Source organism: Amblyomma americanum, chromosome 3 (assembly GCF_052857255.1).
Source record: "Amblyomma americanum isolate KBUSLIRL-KWMA chromosome 3, ASM5285725v1, whole genome shotgun sequence".
NCBI lineage: Eukaryota > Metazoa > Arthropoda > Arachnida > Ixodida > Ixodidae > Amblyomma > Amblyomma americanum.
This window is the reverse complement of record NC_135499.1, coordinates 51400403-51420975: the sequence shown is the minus strand read 5'-3', so window position 1 is coordinate 51420975 and position 20573 is coordinate 51400403. Positions and strand designations below refer to the sequence as shown.

Sequence of the window (20573 nt, the reverse complement as noted above, 5' to 3'; positions counted from 1 at the left end):
GCTCTGCAAGGAGCTATAGGTATGGTCGAAGAATTGGCCGAAGAAAGCGGTCTTCATTGCTCTGCGGAGAAATCCGAACTTATCAGGTTACACCGGAAATCTTACAAGTCCTCGGGAGAGATTGAACTCTACCTAGGGAACAAAAATTTCAGGAAAAAGAGAAGATCAGAGTTTTGGGGCTGTGGTTACAAAGCAATCTGAGAGCAGATTATAAAATCAAAACTCTCGAGGCCGCGGTCAACCAATTATCAAGAATAACTAGAAGGGTATCTTCGCATCGGAAAGGGATGAAAGAGGAAGACACACTCCGCCTAGTCCCTGTCCTAGTCGTAAACAGGATAACCTACGGGCTCCCATATCAAGAGATTACAATCGTTCTTAGGCGGGCCATTGATACCATCGTAAGGGGAGCCTAAAAAACTGCCCTAAACATTTCACCAACGACATCAACGGAACGTCTTTTGACGCTCGGAGTAGACACCTTCCAGGAGCTCAGTGAGGCGGTTCTGTAGGGTCAGAAATCCACCTAACCAAAACACAACTGGGTACGGATATTCTGACGAGACTGGGGCTATGGCAGGCACTACGAATTAGTGAGAGCAAGTCCCAAATTCTGACACCTGCAAAAAAGAAGATCTATGTAAACCCGATACCCAGACATATGCACCACGAGGGTGGTGCTCGAGAAGGGTAGGAGGAGAGCCAGACTCAAAGCACTGGCAAAAATCTATCAAAAGACCGGGAAGCAGTATACGTGAACATCGTGGCCTATGCCGAGCCAGGCAGGTTCGCGATTGCTGCGGCCGACAAAGAGAAGAGGCCAATCATGAGGGCTTCAATCTATGCCAAGGACCGTGCGAAAGCGGAATCACTAGCCAAAGCTATCACCATCAGAGCTCAAGACTGACAGGGCAAGCCATCGCACGTCGCGACGGACTCCCAGCAAGGTAGTCCCTGCAGGGACTACCTGGCAGGAAAACCTTACCGAAGAGCAAGCCCACTATTAAGTACACCCCCGAACTCACACAGAATAACATGGACACCTGGTTACGAAGGCCTAGCCGGAAATGGAATAGCGAATGATCTAGCTTGAACTCTCACAAACCGGGCGGATTCCCATCCCTACCCCACCCTTCTCCTAGGGCTGGCTGTATGGTATAAGGCTAGAAAGGCGACATTTTTCACCGCTACACAAACAACTGTACTCCTGAGATGCCATTGACCGGAGGAAAATGCAAATAAACACGCGTCCAAGTCTCGACATTTTACACAAGATCAGACCCACACAATACCCGACTTACTGTGCTTGGTGCGGAGCAAGCCCCATGCTCTACCATGCATATTGGGAATGCCAGGACAAACCAGACAAAAATTTAATGCTGCCACACCCGACACACGAGCAGTGGGAGGAGGCCCCGACCAGCGACAACCTGTACCAACATGCCTGGATAATCCAGCTAGTCCGCAAGTCAGTTACCGCTAGCGAAGCCCTGTAGGTGCCCCGACCAGCCAGATCCTGCGAATAAATCCACTAAATAAAGTTTTCTCTCTTCTCTCACCATCTTCAGCACTTCTTCCTCATCGACTGCCAAGAATAGAAAGAGCTTCGCAGAAGATCTGAACCCTCAAGAAAACGTTAACAAAGAGATGATTACCGCGTCGCCGGTGGGTATGTCAACAACAGGAAGCAAGCGTGTGCATTGCTACATTCAATATTAAAGCGTTTAGTTGCGCTAGCTGGTGCTGGCTTCCTGAATACATTGTTTCTAGCGAAATGGCAGACGCAGACAGGGAACGACTACACTAGAGGTTGTCCTACCGTTTTGTGTCCTGCCAGAGTGTGCCATCTCATTACTAATTATGAATTTAGGATGCTACAGTGCATAGAATATTTTCTTGACCCCATTCATTCCAGGCACTTTACTTTTACGCTTTCAAAGTGAACAAAAGAAACGAAGGCTGTCACGTAAGTGCTTGTGACATAAGCCTGCTATTCTCGTCTGCTTTCCAGTATTAGTGAAACACAGCAGTACCTCTGATCGTACACAGTGCATCTTCTTACTTATTCCTCTGCTGAATTCAAAGAACAGTCATTTTAAAGCACTAGTTTCATAAAGATAGCTTCACTTATTACCGTGATAAAAGGGCTTTCTCACCAAAACTGAGCCAAATCCAGATTTTCACATCGAGAAGATTTTCACGTCGCAGAGTAGTTAAATGCAAAGTGTCTATGCTAACATAGACCTAATAGTTTCGACGACCTGTCACTGCATGACTCTGAAGAGTTGGTCTAACATGTAAAGCATGTCATATAATACCATAGATAGCGCGAAGGTTTCTGCGGATAAAAAATTTTCGCGTTTTACTCACTTCTGGTTTATGTGTATCTGGCTCAATTAAAAAAAAATCACCTTACGTTTCAACACGACTTCGAAAAGCGATATCCTTCCAATCCCATTAGACAGAAAACGTTCCATGAAGCCCGCCTTTTGCCAATCATTTACCTCAGCCCTTTATGGCATTTTGCATCGAAGCGGACAAATGTCTGCATGCGATAATCACACCCGCCGTGCCCATGTTCCTACCCTGAATTTTTTCACGTAGATAAGTGCAGATAAAGGTAAAACATTGTCTACGCACATGGAAAGTAACAGGTTTTTAGAGCTGGTAAACGAGAATGTCCTGAAAAACTGAAACGAAACATTACTGTTCTTTAAGTGCGTAAGGCAACATTGTATCATAGTCAAGCCAGTTATGTTCATATCAATGTTGCTCTTGAATTTGCGCTCTAAAAAATCGGTTATCTTAATCACTTACGAATACCGCAGAATATCTCATGGAAATTTAGCGGGCCAAAAACGTTTTGAGGTACGAAAACGAATGGCAAATTGCTTAGGGTTGTAACTTTTTATTACAAGCACGTATTTACAACAATTGACCATCGTTTAGTAGAACACTTGGGATGCACTTATGGGGAGTAATTAACATTCAGAATGACCCCGCCTCCTTTGGCCAAACACAATGCCTTAGTCATGGATTCGGCGTTTTCGGTGTCTCTAACTGACGGAGCTACTTTGTATGAACCTGTTACTTTGCCCACTGCATCACCACGGCAACTTTACAATTTATGCACAGCCGGCAAGAAAGACGCACACTGAAATACAGCTACAATATCGATATTGGAAGCCGGATAGGCAACCACTAAAACTCTTCGCCGAAGCGCTGAAGCCACTACTTCATGAAGACGGGTCTACATATAAACTTCGTTGTAGGCTCTAATAGCAGTGTGTCTCTCGGAACAATACGCCACTACAGCATACTTCGCCTGAGAAACTAGTGCATTTAAAGTTTTAAACAGGATAAATTGTCAACGCAGGCGACCTTTTCCTTCCTCGAAGAAACTTGCGCATTGCAAGAGGTAGGCGTTAAAGAGGCGTTCTATTTCAGGCTGTATCGGCTTCTGCAGTGCCGAGCGCAGTCTGAGTTCATGAGAGCTTGTGCTATGCGCATAGAACAAAATGCAGCAGATTAAAATGCACTGTCGGGAGCCGGACCGGTCTATATCAAATGAGCCTGGACTCAACTGCGTCCCATAGCCTCGCTATGACCACGCCTGGCATTAATAATGCCGAAAGGGGAACGAATTTTGCTTCAATCTGTCTCCATCCTTCTCGCTTATAGATATCGCCGAAAACTTTGCCCTTTGACGCAGTTTAGTAAAAGCACGCGTGACGAAATGGTACCAGTACGTGTGCGCCGAGGTAAAGTGACAAAGTGCGCCACCCGTTTTGCTGTCACGACAGTATGGCTGCGTGAGGCAAGCACAAAGGGAACAAAGCCAAAATAAAACTGTACGTGTCATAAGTCGAGCCTATGGTGTGACATCAGTACGTTTCAGACGCTCAGCGTTTAAGTGACATGCTCAGGTTTTAAGTCCCTCATTTGGGTGAACACAACACGAAGGTGTATTTCCAGTTATGCTATACATCGCGTTTGTTTTCTAACAGTCCAAAACTCTGCTGCACAAATATGTAAAGGATAAGGATGGAGCGCGACATCCGTTCCCCACTTTATCTAGTTCCTGTTATGGGTGCTCTCCAACAGTTATTCCGCAAATAGAAACTTTATCATAGCTCACGAGCACATTGCTGAAGGCAGCTTCGAACGTCATATGCTGTTGTTTCATATAATGCTATCTAGATGACCATACCCTGTGGACGAAAAACAATTGAGCTCTGGTGTCACTACCTGCGACAACATGAATGCACCTTTGCAATTTTATTGAGCTTTTTTTCAGAGTATCATCACAGAAAAATAGGGTAACATTGGAATCTCTTTACTGTGTGTCTCCGCTATTTTCCTTTATTATTTTCGATTTATATGCTTTTTTTTCTCAGTGCGAAAAACGAATCTCCTGCGTTGATTAGCGATGGATGACAGAGTATGACTTTTTTTTACTCGCTAACGCGAGGGAGCACAGGGCCTCATACAAACGTGCTATAAACGACCCCCCCCCCCCCCCCCCAACATATTTACTGCTCGCTGCGGCGTGATACAAAACATCATGGCAAACTGAGCTGGTAGTTTTTTGCTCGGCAAGATAGATTTTTCAAGGGGAGTAGTGAAAAACAGACCGGATCTTAGTTATTCAATTACACGGCATAGTACATTAGAATGCAACACTAATTAGAAAGACTAGGCTTCCGCGTTCATATGTCTTCTACGAAAAGGAGAAAACATCGAAGGCTATGGATATGTAATGGACTTAAGAACAAAAAAACAAACGGCATGTGGTATTGACTGATTTCAGGACACATTTCCGGAGCCTGCGCCCATCTTAGAACTTAAGGCTAACCATGAAGAGCACGAAGGTGCAATGCTATGCCGAAGAAACCAAAGACAGAAGGAAAGCTTAAAGTACAGGCAATGAATGCAAGCAAAAACTAGCATTGGTTCCACCAGGCTTGTGAAAGTCTCAGTACAGGAGTCTAGCTGTCAGAACAAAGTGGACAGAGCACCTAAGCAAGGATAAAAACTTTAACCGGGTCAAGCTCATATGTCTGAAGAAAGCCTGATCCTCTACGACAAAAGAAGCGTAGCTTCTGCCTCGTACCTGAAATCTGAAATCATGCAACAAAAGAACGCGCCTCTGCCAGGAAGTACAGGTAGAAAGCTGAATATGTACTGGTATGAATAGGGGCTCGACAGTGCCATCAAATGCACGCTCGCCAAAGTCACATGATACGTAGAAGGCTTTGTCACAGCGTCCATGTATTCCAGGCAGAGTAGGTACGATCGCTTAGGAATCCTGAAGTGAAATTTTAATGATAACGACCCGTACACACAAACTCAAAACGGCGAGACAATCAAGATGAGTCACAAAAAAGGTGCTGGTAAAAAAAAATGCTGGCTGAACTTTTCAACTACTACAGCTGCACATATGATGAAGGAACATATGAGCTATCACTGTGCTAAAAGGGCTTCTGCTTTCCTGGTAAGCGCAGCCGCTGTTGCGACGCCTCCGTATTGCGGAGACAGAAAAAACCTAATGTTAGACACACCACTTACATGCTCTGTCACAAAGGCCATTCCTTGACCACAATAGAACTAAGTATGCGTACAGACCACTTTCAGTTCGTGGCGCAATGCTGCTTTCGCCCAATCGCTGGCCTATTCACCTGCCGGCTATGCCTAACTGGCAAGATAAAAAAAGTGTTGGCTCCACGCTCACCTTTTTGACGCCGAAAGCCGGTCTTACACCGAGAAGACAACCGCGAGTTCGACAGAATGGTTTCCTGAAGACGACTCAAACGTGAGCCGCAAGCTCAGCGGATGCCGTAACGGTCTCACCCCACCGAGACATCCAAGCTGCTCTGGGGCAGCGCTAAAAAGTAGGAGATTAGATAAGGGGAAAGATAGAAGGAAGGAAAGAACGTGGACAAGCCCACAAGTGCATGCAACAAGCACTGAGTAGAAGAGTCATCCACGCCGACCGTTCGTATCTTATCGCCGTTACTGAATTACCCCACTTATGGTTCAATATCGCATCGATAAGCTCTTATCCCGCAACGAAGCTGCACCTGAAAAACTTGCAGATAACCTATATAAGTTGCTTCATCACAGACAGACCCATTGAGCAGAAAGAGGAGATGCAGTGTAACGCCTTTACCTGAGAGCAGTGCGCGGCATCTTGAAAAGGAGCGGTTACATCAACACAGACATTATCACTGCAGCTGGCCGGCTTCTCAAGTGTCGTAAGCGAGCTTTCTGCTCACTTATGGCGCCCCCTTCCTTCCTCAGAGCACTGATACATCTATTCTCAAGAATTCACACCTCAAAAACCAAACAACATGAGCCTACTCCTCTCACAGCTTACGTTCCTCCTTTACATCCACCGTCACCGTCACTCCTCCATAAAGGTAGCCTTCCCCAAATTATCGACGCCTGGATATTGTCGTTTACAGTGCCCAGTAGCCCCCAAAACTAAGTTCTTTGCCCCACACTTCCCATCTTCATAGCTTGGTTGGCATTTGTCCACCATCATGACTAGTGAGCCACGCTACACTGTAAACAAGAATAAACCCAAATGGGAGTTTAAATGGTTGACGCCGCTCTTTATACTCCATATTCGGAAACATTTACTCCATGAAGATGGATCAAAAATGTGCTAAATGACCTAATTTACTCCCTGCCCTAAATAATGGAGTATAAAAGAGGATTCTCCTCCCTATAACTCCCATTTTTAAATGAAGTTTCTTGGTCTGAATGCGCCCCAAGTCCCCAATGGAGTAAAATAAACGCCATTTTGCGCCATCCGCCCCGCCACCTAGCGTCTCGTCTGCTTCTGGTCAGTCGTCTGATAATGGCGGCGAGTGACGACCCCCCGGTTATCATCGTCGGTGGATCCCTGCTCACTTGTGCCCCTTCACGAGCGCCTGCCGTGGTACAAAGTATGCCTATCGCCGTTTTTCGCTACAGTAAGCTACATAATTTAACTCCTCTTGAGAAGCCTCCAGTGCTCTAACCATACCTGACGTTCTTTTGTTAGTGTCACACCCCGTTAGAGCCTCCGCTTAGGCCTAACTCTCACAGCTTTTTTCATTGTGATTCTCGCAGTGATTCCCAAGGAAAGGAGAACTCCAAACATATCCTTGTGGCGAAGCACGAGCCTCAGAACAAGAAAGCTACTTCCCAAGGAAAGGAAAAGAACTCCAAACATATCAAGGTGGCGCAGCACGACCGCAGCAACAATACCAAGGTATGCTGGAATCAGGTTGCTGCCTTCTCAGCTCAAACACATAGTAATACACAGTGCGCTAGCTGTACCCATTTAGAACGCGTAAACCGAGAGCTCAGCTCCCAAATATCCGCGCTTCTTGAAAGACTCAAACGCTTAGAAAATGCCAGCATGTGTCCAGCCGCCACTGCCGTCAACGTCCGATGCAAAAAGCGTCGCCACTCCCACTTTCCCTGAAAAATGCGGCGCCTCAGCTTCCACTTACTCCAACGCGGAGCGTGGCCGCTGAAGCCCAACCTCCATCAGACACCCCTCAATATGTGCCCATGGCTAATTTTGGTACAATGCAAGAAATCCTTCAGAATATAGTTACACAGCAAAAGCAAATGTTTACGCAGTTACAGCAATTCGGCACTCAACTGCAACAACTCGGCACCGCTCACTATGATCTCCGCAGGACTGTATATTAACTTGAACACGGATAGCGAACGCGTTCAGCCACGCTTGAAAATACAAGAATGAAAGCCCACCGTCGCTCGACCGTCTCAGGCGACGTAAGCGATTCCGAATCAGTGCTTAGTCAGGATGGCGCAGCATAGAAATACCTACCATCAAGAAAGTTTAGAGATATGGCAGTGGAACTGTCGTAACATCAACCGCAAAAAAAGTTCCCTAAAATTCTTCATTCAAAACGCTATAATAACTCCGGACGTGATCTGTCTACAAGAAACAGGCACACAGCCTACCCTTACGGGATATTACACGGTTATAAATGACACATCTCCTAGGGTCGCCACCTTGGTCTCAAAGACGATCACGGCTGTGCAGCACACTATGCACTATCCCAATCTACATCACGTCCTGGTTGAGATCATCCCTCAAAAACGTTGCAGGCCAACCACTTTTATACTAAATCTGTACAGCCCGCCTCGCAACACAAGAGAAGACTTCAGATCAATTATACATGAAACTACTCATATAGCAGGCTCAAACCAACTGGTCATACTCGAAGATCTGAACGCTCCCCACAGTACTTGAGGATATGCGGTAGACTCCCAAAAGGGCAAACTTCTCCTGGAAGCGGTGGATCAAGAAGGATTAGACCTCCTCCTTACCGACGTTACAATCCCAACGAGAATTGGAAACAGCGTCAGTAGGGACACCTGCCCAGATCTAAAGTTCTAGAAAAACATTGCAGCAGCTACTTGGACAAACCTGGGGGAACAAATAGGCAGTGACCACTACATCCTTAGTACGTCAGTGCCAACGTATAAACTTCGCCGAACGCTCGGTGAAGTAAATATTACGGATTGGGAAGCTTATCGCAGGCGTCCCGCACCCGAGGAAGGCATCCAAGACATAGCAACATGGAGTGAACACATCTGGGAAGCTCACAAAGCTAGCACACAGAGTATACCGCGCACAACGAAAAACCCGGAAGTAGATCGTCACCTCCTACACTTGTGGGAGGCTCGTCGTAGTCTCGTCCGCAGATGGAAGAAGCAAAAGTTAAACCGCAGACTCCGACTTAGGATATCAGCACTTTCCGAACAAGCCCAGGAGTACGCAACGCAACACGCTCAGCAAAACTGGATAGATTTTTGTGCCTCCCTCAAAGGCACACTCAGCACCTCTCAAACTTGGACCCTGCTAAGAAGCTTAATTGATCCGAGCAAGACCAAAACCACAGTCAATCGCACGTTGCAAGAAATTGCTTACAAATTTCAAGGAACAGATCCGGAATTGAAACAAGCCCTACAAGACCAGTACATTGGCACTCAAACAATCCCGCCATGCAATCTTCAATACACAGGAGCTCTGAACACTGATCTAGACGAGCCCATCACGGTGGCTGAAGTATATGCGGCAGCAAGAGCCGCCAAACGAAATACAGCCGCAGGAGCAGGAGCAGACAAAGTGACCAACGCAATGATAAGAAACCTTAGCTCAAAACATATTGAGCAAATGACCGACTACCTTAATGGCCTGTGGGAGGACGGACAAGTCCCAAACGAGTGGCGACATGCAGAGATTATCACAATTCCTAAGGCCGGAAAGCGGCCCACACTTGAAACATTAAGACCGATCTCCCTTACATCCTGTCTCGGGAAGCTCTATGAGCGAGTTATCCAAAACCGCCTCATGAATTTCGTTGAGGACAGGTATCTCTTTCCACAGTCCATGATTGGCTTCAGGCGCGGTCTCTCAACCCAGGACGCCTTTCTCTTGCTGAAGGCGGAAGTTCTTACAGGCATCTCAAGAGGAAGCGAGCATCTGATCCTGGCGCTTGACCTTAAGGGAGCTTTTGACAATGTCTCACGCGAAGCTATCCTCCGCGAACTGAACTCCCTGGGATGTGGACAGAATATCTTTAACTACATTAGAGCTTTCCTCACGGACCGCACTGCAACAATTGGAATTGGAAATACCAGATCAGATACCATACTAATGCCAAACAAGGGCACTCCGCAGGGATCAATCATCTCTCCCCTCTTATTCAATATTGCCATGGCTCGTCGGCTGCAGGAATTACCCGATATAGGATTTACACTGTATGCAGACGATATAACTATCTGGACGACTAAGGGATCCCTTGCACAGAAGGAACAAGCCCTACAGGAAGCGGCATCGATTGTCGAAACATTTACCGCTAGTGCTGGCCTTCGCTGTGCACCGGAGAAGTCAGAAGTAATCAGGGTGCACGGTCAAAATTACAAAAACTCTGGACCAATAGATCTCTATGTAGAAGGCCAACAGATTCGAGAGGTCTCGGTCATTTGAATTCTCGGGCTTTGGATTCAAAGTAACCTACGCGCAGGACATACCATAAAAACTCTCAAAACAACCACCCACCAAATTACACGTATGATTCGTCGTATAACACGCCACAAGAAAGGCATGCGCGAGGAAGACACTCTTCGTCTTGTACAGTCCTTGGTTATCTGAAGAATAGCATACGGCCTTCCGTATCATCATCTCACAAAGGGAGAACTTAAGCAGGCCGACACTGTCATTCGCAGCGCGTACAAAACAGCTCTCGGCCTTCCTCCAAGCACCTCGACCGAAACGTCTAATCAAGCTTGGAGTCCACAACATCTTTGAGGAGTTCAGAGATGCGCTTAGCATCGCAGAGAGCCCGACTCCAACAGACAACCACCGGAAGAGCCATTCTTCAGCGCATTGGTACACCACGAGATCTACAAGAGCTCTGGCGACACACTTCCCTACCTGCAAACATAAGAAGACAGATCTCGGTGGCTCCGCGCCCAAAACATATGCATCCAGAAATCCACGAAGGCAGACGGGAGGCTAGGGTCACTCATCTACGCCGGCGTCTAGAGTCAGATCGCAAAGCAGTCTATGTAGACGTGGCGGCGTACACTGAACCGAGCATCTTTGTTGCAGTCGCCCTTGACCACAATTTTCAACTACTGACGAGTGCTTCACTCCGGGCTGACGATCCTGCCGCGGCGGAAGCCTCCGCCATCACCCTTGCCATAAGGCATTGTGATCTGGCGGACAAATCAGCTCACATAATAACTGACTCGAAGCGAGCCTGTCAATATTACGTTACAGGGAGAGTCCCAAAAATGACAGCGGCTCTACTCATACCATCGGGCCTCTCACCTACACTTCAACGCCCCCATAACATTACTTGGACCCCGGGCCATTCAGGTCTTGAGGGCAACGAGGCGGCAAATGATATAGCTCGTGAGCTAACAAACCGAGCGGATCCTTGCCCGTACCTCACTCCTCTACCATCAAACTATGAGGAATGGCTGGAGACGCTTAGATTAGATCGTAGAATATATCCCCCTCCCCATATTAAACTCACCACCGAAGAAGCCACATTTTGGAGGCGAATACAAACGAATACCTTCCCTAACCTGTACTTGTACAGCTTCATTCACCCTTCCAAATACCGCCCCTTCTGTCCGTGGTGCGGCGAAAAGACTACGCTGTTTCACATTTCCTGGAATTGTCCCCGAAAACCACCTCATCTAAAAACATTACAGACATCATACGAGCAGTGGGAGGCAGCCCTGACCAGCAATGGTCTGGAGGACCAGTGTCGCATCATCAGACTGGTCCAAGCATCCGCCCAAGCCACCGGAGTCCTGAACTGAGGAGTCCGCCTACTTGACGCGTAGAACACTTTAATGAAATAATGACTGTTTTATCTCTCTCTCTCGCGATGTGTTGCAGCAGATCATAATGCGTGATAGAACGTAGTTTCAACGCTGACCTCTTGATTGAGCTAATGAGGCTACATTTTTCCTCAGACGTATTGAAATGTCAAGCCAGAAAAAAATGAATACGAAAGCAAACACAGGCATACCAAACCAGCTCCAGGGGTGTTTTCATTGTCAGCTTATTCTGCTCTGGTTTTCAGTCAAATATAGAGTGGTGCATGACCATGAAAACTACTCCGGGGCTCCTTTTCAGTTTTGAACTATTGATTCTAATGTTATATCCTTTTATCTACGAAGATAGCAAACCAAACAAGCTCGTACAGCAGAAACATACGACAGGAACATACTCCTGCCGCCTCCGCCTACGCCGTCGCTGGGCTTGCAGACGGCGAAAATAACGCGTGAAGCGGGATCACATTAGGGCAGCGCAGTTTCCCAGGCTGGGTTGCCGGCGGCCTCCGCAGCTGCTGCCCGTTCCCGCCGCTGGGACTGCTGTAAGAATGAGGCTGAACAAGTATAAATAAAGATGACGCAATTTTTGGGCTCCATTTCTGTAGGTAGTAAAAAATTTACTCCTTTGTACTCCTAAATACCTCCCTCTTATAAGGGAGTAAATAAAATACTCCATATATATGCAGCAAATAAAACCTCCTCTGGGTGTGCGATAGAGGACAAGCCATTTACTCCCATTTGGGCGTTTTTTTGTTAACAGTGTAGGTAGTAGGTGGGCCGCCTAAGCTGTGCGGGACGTTGCGACGTTCTCAGATCGTGCCCACGGGATTGTGACGAAACTGTCCACCGTAGCAGGTTGCAGTTAAATTATTAAATGGCCGCGAGTCCGATTCGCGACAGGCTGGATGGGGGAAGAACGTGGTTCGCTCAGCACCTTCCAGTGGCAGCACCTGTTATCGCAGGACAGTGGCGCACCAATTACCCGTGGATGCACTAGGCCAAGGGTGGTATGAGGACCTCACGCGATCTTTGAAGGGAGAATGACTTGTTCTGCATATATGGGCATTAATTATTTAACGCTGTCGTGTTATACTCTTAAGGCGCAGCTTAAGTGCCCCCTCCCATTTTTGTCTCCTTTCTCCTTGCAATACTGGGCAGTTCTTGTGCCCCAGGTGGTCGAAATTTCCGGAGCCCTTCACTACGGCGTCCTTCATAGCCTTAGCCGCTTTGGCATGTTAAACCCCCATAAACCATAAACAATTGTGTCTGGACCAGAGCAAGCTCAACGCTAATACATAGGACCTAAATCAGACAAAGCAACGGCAGAGATGATCACGCGAACTTTCTCCCATTGCATTTCTCACAGAAAAACAATTTCCAATGAACTTGGCCTGAGGTGCACCCGTCGTCTTTCTGGCGCGAAAAGCTAATGGCTTAACTTTACGTGCGCATTCTGACTTCCAATCCACTACGATAGACGAACGCGACGGGTCTTCTGGCAGAAAAAAAATTGAGAAAAGCTCTTATGCCGAAGCAGTGTTTGTAGTTCGTTAATAGCCCGGATATACAATGAAAACAAGTGATCGGTTAAGGTGGGAAATGTTTAGAATATAAGCTATTTCAATGTGGAACTCCATAGCGTAATGGAAGCGGCTTCATCTTAATCGCCTTCCTGTCAGAGCGCTGCAATTCGGGCATTTTACGAAAAATATATATAAAGGCCACGCCAAGTCCTTTGCAACTCCAGCCATATATATCTAAGTATAAGTTTCTTAATTTTATAGCTCATGAATATGATTTACCCAAAATTCCGCAAGATTTCTGAGCTTCGTGCATCAAAACGATTAGTACAGCCGTTTTAACGCGACAGCGTTAAGGAGCTCGTGTCGCAGAAAAGCCGATGTCGTCGGCGTCGGCCGCGAGCGAAAAATTCCTCCTCCTCCCCGTCAGCGAAAGAAATTGGCAGTGGCTTAGCTCCACTATGCCAGGATATACGTAGCGGGAGGTACGTTTCCCTGGCTGACCTTGTTGTTATTGGTAATGCCAAACGCAAAGAGTCATACATTGAACTACTCACTGGTGTCAAGTCCCTTTGGTGCCACAGTCTGGCGCACACACTATAAATGTGTCCAAACGGATTGTTCACAAAGTTTGCTTGAAATGTCGGGTCACAGATGCACATTCGGAAACTCGAATGGTGTGATCAGTCACACGACGGGCCTTCACATCCTTTTCGGCTGGTGTCCGTTGACTGACGCCTTCCATAGGCTCTATCTCTGCAGCTATGCAGTGTATATTACGCTCGGCAGTCTGCCGGCTCCGTTTGGCAAGGCGTTCCTCTCTTTGTTGGGCATCTTCGCTGCTCTCTTTGCCTTCTGACGCTCATTCTCTGTTTGTTGAGTATCCAACTGCCAGGCGACAACCTCAGGATAGGAAGACTTATCGCTCTCTTGTCCATACCGCCGTTTAGCAGCAACTGGACTCCTGTGCATCCATATCAAGCGGTGCGATTCTGGCGCTGATTACGTCTCCGCCTTTTATACGCAATACTGCGCATGCGTCGACGCGTGGTTCGGGCGATAGGGCGGCGTGCAGCGAGGCGGTGGTGACGAACGCAGCGCAGGTGTGGGGTCTGTCTGGTTACGATAGTATCGGCGCATGCGCACAACTGCTCATCCGCATGACGTCACATTCACCTTCGACGGTGGAGCGGGCGCGCGGCCGCGGCGACGGCGGCGAAGAAGCGCGCGGCGCACCCACTGCGCCTCTGCGGTTGCCATGGTAACGGCGCATGCGCAAAACTGGCCTTTTCGGACCACAGCGAAATGCTCGACTGGTAGCCAAGTGTAGCTCTCGCTACAAAATCCCTCCTCCTCCTGCTCGCAATATACGCCACTGCCCACACAGATAGCGCACGACGGCAGCGCAAGGAAAGGAACGGAAGCCTGTAACATTTCGGTGGACAACCCGGACCGCGCCGCAAGGGAAGGAAAATTAAATGAAAATTGGTTTTTAGGAAAAGAAGTGAGGCCCAGCGTTTTTAAAAACGTTGGTGAGGCCTGTGTCACATATCTCTGTGGACACCCGAACCGCGCCGTAAGGAAGGAAGAATGAAATGAAAATTGATTTTAAGGAAAGGAAGTGACGCGTCTGACATACCTCTCGTTCGGGCGCAGTGAGGCCGTGCGGGCACGTAGGAATCACGCCGTGAGCGGCGAACAACGCGGCGCACATCCAAAGCGCGTTCACCACGAAGCTTGCGGCTTGCTGCCCGTTCGTTCTGCGGGGAAGCTATGCTGGCGTTCATGGCATCGGGTTTGTCGATAACGATGTGCCGACGAACTACGACTGTAAGTTGAGTCCCGCGCGTTTCGGCAAGGCATGTGGCAGCGCTACGTGGTTTGCTGCTCCGCGCGGCCGTTTCACTGTACGTAGCAGAACGATTTGTCTAACGGCCAAGGCGTCGCGCCGAACGGGCGATGGCGTTGTTCCGTGGACTCCCTGGCCGTGATGCAACACGCTGTCGCATTCCATTCTAAAAGGCGAAGCTTAAGCGCCCTCCAAATTTTTGTCACTATATACGCCAAATTTCACCGTCATGCAGCTCATTGCAGTACTAGCGCATTGTGCTGTAACCTTATGGCTATTAGTAATGCTTGAAATTAATCTGAGGAGCATGCAGCAAGATTTAGAGAGGATTTAGAGTGCAAATATGAAGAAGTAATATAGCGACGTCGATGAGAGCCCAGTTTTGGCTTACGATATCCGGGTCTGTCTGTCTGTTGTTGCGAGGAAGAAAGAAAAGGAAAATGCACAGGCTTGCTCACTGGCTCAAGCCGAGCCACAATCGCTACCACGTGCAGATAGTAGGAGAGTTGAAAAATGGGATAGAAAGACAGGATAGTAAAGACGCGCTAAAGACAAGGCCGATTCCGGAGGAAGTGCAATACCGGGCCAACCGGTGGCGAAAGTGAAGCAACCTTCAAACTTCCCACCAAATTTCCAAAAATAAGTCTAATTGGACCCGTAACAGATACTCTACGGGGTCCGGACATATCCGGGGACAAATGAGGCGAAGGAATGCGACTTAGGCGGGCGGGTAAACTGGATTAGATGAGCGATGTTCCAATCATGTAATAGAGCAAATTTCGTGGAACGGTAACAGTAGGAGGGTACGGAAAACAATGACATAAGAAGATGGAGAGACGTGATTTCTATATTTGCTGAAATAGTGTGTATGCAGCTGGCGATGGATACAGCTCATCAAAGATCAATAGTAAGCACCATTTTTTGCACTGCACGTAAGATGGCTATTGATGCTTCTAAGTAAAAATGATGAATCTTGGTACGTCTATAGTATACGGCTTGATGCATGTTAAGCGCACTTGTCATCGACATACCGAAATTCACAGGTTCAGCCACTAACTGTAATTCCATGCGCTTCCGTGTAGTTCTCTCACCTCTCTTCGTTTTCAGCAACATTTGACACCTGGCTTCCCCACTATGCTTTGTAGCTATTACTCGTGTTTTAACGTTATGTTTTGCAGCCTTTTGTGCCGTGCACCTATGAGCCCATTTAATTTTACAAGAAGAAAAAAATATAACCGAACAACCAGAAACCACTCATTCTGCACGGAAGATAATCACAAAAATTAATGTGCCTTAGCTCAGCCAATTCAGAATATACAAAGCGAGAGATGCCGGCGTTCACTGTGTTCACTGTTGGCGTTGACAATGTTCTAGACGGCGATGGCTTTGAGGAAACGAAGGGCGCATAACTGGCTCCCTGGATGTGCGGACGCCTCATTCGTGCTTTGATACATGTGACGGTGGTAAGAGAGAGATGTGGCCTGAATGCATTAGCGCTAGAAGCGTTGTTGCTGACATGCGGCACTGCAGCAATAGCTAGGCCGCAGTGTTCATTTGGTGATCAATCTCTCGCGATCAACCATTAACTGCATGCCACCTCCCAGGGTGGCAGAGAGGGCGCGCTGCCTATCTAGTGTGCGGAACGCAATCAAAGCAGGCTTTTGCAGATGGATACCAACGCCACGTACATGAAAGCGATATTGAGGTCTCCACTGGACCACGGAGCCGGTTGTGCGCCTTTCCTTTCGTGAAAATGAACGGCCTTTGCAAAGTTGTCAACGCCAATGAACTCTATGAACGCCGTCGGCTCACTTGATTTGTTTGATTTTTGAGGAAATTAAATGGCACAGTAACCGTCCCACATATCTCGGTGGGCACCAGAACCGCGTCGTAAAGGAAGGTATAAAGGAGGGAGGGAAGGAAGAAAGAGAAAACTGAAAATTGAAAGTTGGATTTTGAGGAAAGGCGCGGCGCTGCGCACCGGAGGAACACCTGTGTCTCGGTGCTACTAGTGGCGCATGCGCAGTAGAGACTAGGGAGCGAGAGAGACCCGCAGCGCGGCGCGTTGTGACGTCATATGCCTCCACGGAGCACCGCCACGGCGAAATCGCAAGTTCGCGCCCAGTAGAGCTTTCGCTTTAAAAACAACATATACAAGCGCTTAGGTTTTTGTATGGAACAACATGAACGAAGGACGCCTTGGTGATGGAGCTGCTTTTACCCAAGATTCGAGCAGTCAGTCTCTGCGCGGGTTGCCCTCTTTTTTTGTCCTTCAGTTATCCGCGCTAATTCATTGTCCGCAGTTTTCTGCTCTCCAAAATTTGCGTTCGAGTCTTTCATTAGCCTAGAAGTTCCTGACTCTAGGATGAGTAACGGGGACATATGAGAATTACTTTCCTCTTCAGCCACAGTAATAAGCTGTTCTTCATGACCGTCGAATAGCGAGCAAATGTAAACCAAATTCTTATTTTCCGAGTAAATTGGGAATCTCACACCTTCATGACTTGCCGACACTATCTGGCTTATGCGGGTCCGTATAACTTCTAGGACGTCAGCTAAAAAAATTGGAAGGGACACTTAAGCTCTGCCTGAAGGCTATGACGCGATACCTTTAACAGGTTAATGACCATTTATGAAGAATTGGTCACTTGTTACTTCACATTCATAGATCCCTGGGAGCCCTCATACCACTGATGGTTCATTGGTGCAATAGTTAAGCGATGAGGCACTGCCCTGCTATGGTGGTGCTGCCAGAGGTAGCGCTTCTGCGACCGAGGCTGCTCTTTCTGGCAGCGTCTCGCAACCAATCATTAATTTAACTACTACCTGCCGCGGTGCGCAGTCTGCTCAGAATCCGGTAAGCAGGTTGTGACGAAGCTACAAGGTTACGTGACCAAGGTGGCGCACCTGCCCTCTAGGTTGCTTCTCTGAGGATTTTTCGTGGACTTTTCTCTCGCGGTGAACGACGCCGACGACGACGCTGGATTTCCTGCGGCCCGAGCTCCTTAACGCTGTCGCGTTGAAAATACTGGCATCCATCAAGGTACGATAAACTTACGTCACTGAAAAGGCGACAGAGAGTATTTCGGAACTCATTGAGATATGATGAGACTGATGTAATCCTCTAATTAGCATTTACAGCACGACGACCCTAATTTACGGACAAAGCTGTGATGTTTATAATACTAGAGATACGAACGCTATAGTGCTTATTGAAGCGATAGCGTTAAGGGTCTCCATTCTGCAGAAAATTCGGCGTCCACGCTGTGAGCGAGAAAGCAGGATGCTTACTTGCAACCTAGGTTGTGTGGCCTCGTGAGGTCCTCACAACCTGCCCACCGGATCGGACACACGCTCAGCCTGAATAGCTTAGAAATAGACATAAGCTGCACGTATATTGCTCGCAAAGTAATTACTGAAGGCTGTGTGGTGATGTTTTGCACCAGTTCTAGACACTCTATAGACAGTCTGTAGAGAATGGTGTACTGAAATTTTACTGGACAGAGGTCTATGGCAACGTTGTCTATAGACTGCATATAGACTGTCGATAGACAAAAGTCTACAAAGGTGCAAGGTCATAACTCTCTTGAATGCCAGCAGTCGAGCGCCATAGCCACTAAGCCACCGCGACCGCTTCATTTTTGTAAACCGGGCTTCACGCACTTCTGTCGTCCAGAGATTCGCAAGGAAGAAAATAGTGCGTCACGTAAATTTTTGCAAGCGCCGGAAAGGAAATTTAAGTCGGAATATGAAGGTGATCAGTTTAGGACAAACCAATTCGAATCAAGTGCTCCGTCACAATTTATTTTTACAAAAAAATGAAACAAAATACACATAAAATTATTTGGCTCCTTCGGGTTTGTATCCTAGCTTCAACTTTGCTTTCTTGAGTTAATGAGGGGTTTTCTTAAAAGAAAAAAATGATTGTTTTTCGTCGTTCGTCATGAAGGCGAGCATCTTCAAATTGTAGGCGGCACAATCAACACGAAACAGAGGACATCGTAGCAGTGTTGCGGCGCTTCTGTTAATCCGAGCCCATCATTACTGCGTCAAGCTCTATCCGCAAGTAGTCTGGACTTGCCTGCCTCGCTCCAAAGAAGTGGTACCGCAAGGAAAGCAGATGAGTGCAGCCACTCCTCTTCGTCTCTTTCAGACAACGCGCTCGACCGGAAGCAGGACTCGACTGCAGCACCATTAGTCCTCGTGACCGCCACTGCGGTCACGTTTCTGGCGGAGCTGCGAATCTAGCTTTTTCAAGCAGCGTTGCTCCATCGTTAAGCAAGGGTCATTTCTTCGCACCACATGTGACAAATGGCCCTTTGAGGTGTCGATTGAGAAGAAGGAACTGAATTCCCGAGAAGCGGCGAGAGCTGCACGGTGTATCTGCTTCTTCACTTTCCCCTTCTAGAACGAATGGGGTAAAAGCCTTGCGATGCGGAGGAATTAATTCGTTTCTCTCAAGACCCGAGCACCACAAATTCAGGTCTCCTCACCAAGGTCGTCTTAATGCTTTTTGGACGGCTATTTCGGCTTAAAACATCTCTAAGTGTCACCTCAAATGTTAAGCACACCCAGGCGAGATCGTCAGTTTTTAGTCCAACAGGAAACGTAAAAACTAGCTTTTGAGACACAAGATACGAAGTGCTATTTTGCGCGCTCCAATGCACAGCATGACACCATAGAGCTGATAAAAGGAAGAGCTTTTAATTGTGCTGTAAGTCTCAATAACCAGTTCTATCAAGAACCATCAGCATCTTGGTATAGTGCGCCTTTGAGAGAACGTAATCATGCGACGCGTTACGCCGTGGTCAACCGAAATGCCCAATAAATGGTCCTGAAAAAAAAAGTCATACAGAGACCATGCAAGTGAGCGAAGTTGCGCCAACACTGTAAGCGGCTCAATCTCGACGCATTGATAATGACGATAACACCCTTGCATCATAGCCATAAGGGGTCATATGATGAGACGCGACACTGACATCAGAACCACCGGTGGACTTCAAGTTCCCGGTATAGTCAGTCCTCATAATACGAGGCGGCCCGTAAATTCCAGCTGGTGGATGTTTAGTACGGCCATGGCCGTATTGTACGGCCATGGCCGTGGTTTGGAAGCTTACAGCAATCAGTTTTACAACACTAGGCGGATTTCCACAAAGACAGAGGGCCAGAGGCGTTGCAGTGATTGAGGTGAGAGACCAGACGACACCTTTTCCCAGTGTTTATTTGAATTATTTTAATAACTGGCATCTAGACAAACCACATCATTGTACTGTAGACGACGTCCGGAGACATCTCTTTTTGGCATGTTTAAAACCTTTCAGCCTAGTTTTTGGCGACAGTATACAGTAGACACAATTACTGTGAATGAATCGAACCAGCCGCCTTTGTTTGCTCTCCAGCTCCTACGCCGGTAGGCTATAAGCACAACAATCTTGCAAGCAGAAGACGAAAGTGAAAAAGTTAAAACGGTAGCTGCCAGCCACGTCTCAGCATTCCGATTACTGCTGCTCAAAAATGGCCCACGAGGAACACTTTGACGGAGCAGCGGCGCTCGCAAGAGAGTCGACGAGTCAGTCCACGGCAAATGATGGCGTAACAAGCGAGGGTGACGGCACAATCCACGCAAATCGCTCGGGCCATCCGCCTCCAGGAGCCCCCCGACGGACGGTGCAGGATCTCGTCAGCACAGAAGGAATGCCTTCAGCTGTGGACGCCGGCTCTTGGCCTAGGCTGCGAGACCGAGGTGAATCTGATAATCCGGCGACCATAATCTCTGTGCGCGTGTCGGCGACCTCCTGGCAACCTCCCCTGCTAAATCAACT

General features: G+C 47.7%; 1 protein-coding gene and 1 pseudogene across 4 annotated transcripts in view; both read right to left on the bottom strand.

Moving 5' to 3' along the window:
• LOC144124584 (riboflavin transporter 2-like) overlaps positions 1 to 20573 on the bottom strand; it is a 258372-nt gene that overhangs the window by 33185 nt on the left and 204614 nt on the right. For 3 of the 4 annotated variants that reach the window (XM_077657359.1, XM_077657361.1, XM_077657362.1), the window contains exon 1: positions 5732 to 5890. The exons of the other annotated variant lie outside the window; for it this stretch is intronic. The gene's annotated coding sequence lies outside the window, so the exon portion shown is untranslated. Of the gene's footprint in view, positions 1 to 5731; positions 5891 to 20573 lie in introns of those variants that run through there. 4 annotated transcript variants of the gene reach the window in all.
• Positions 15299 to 15453, bottom strand: LOC144126509 (U2 spliceosomal RNA; annotated as a pseudogene).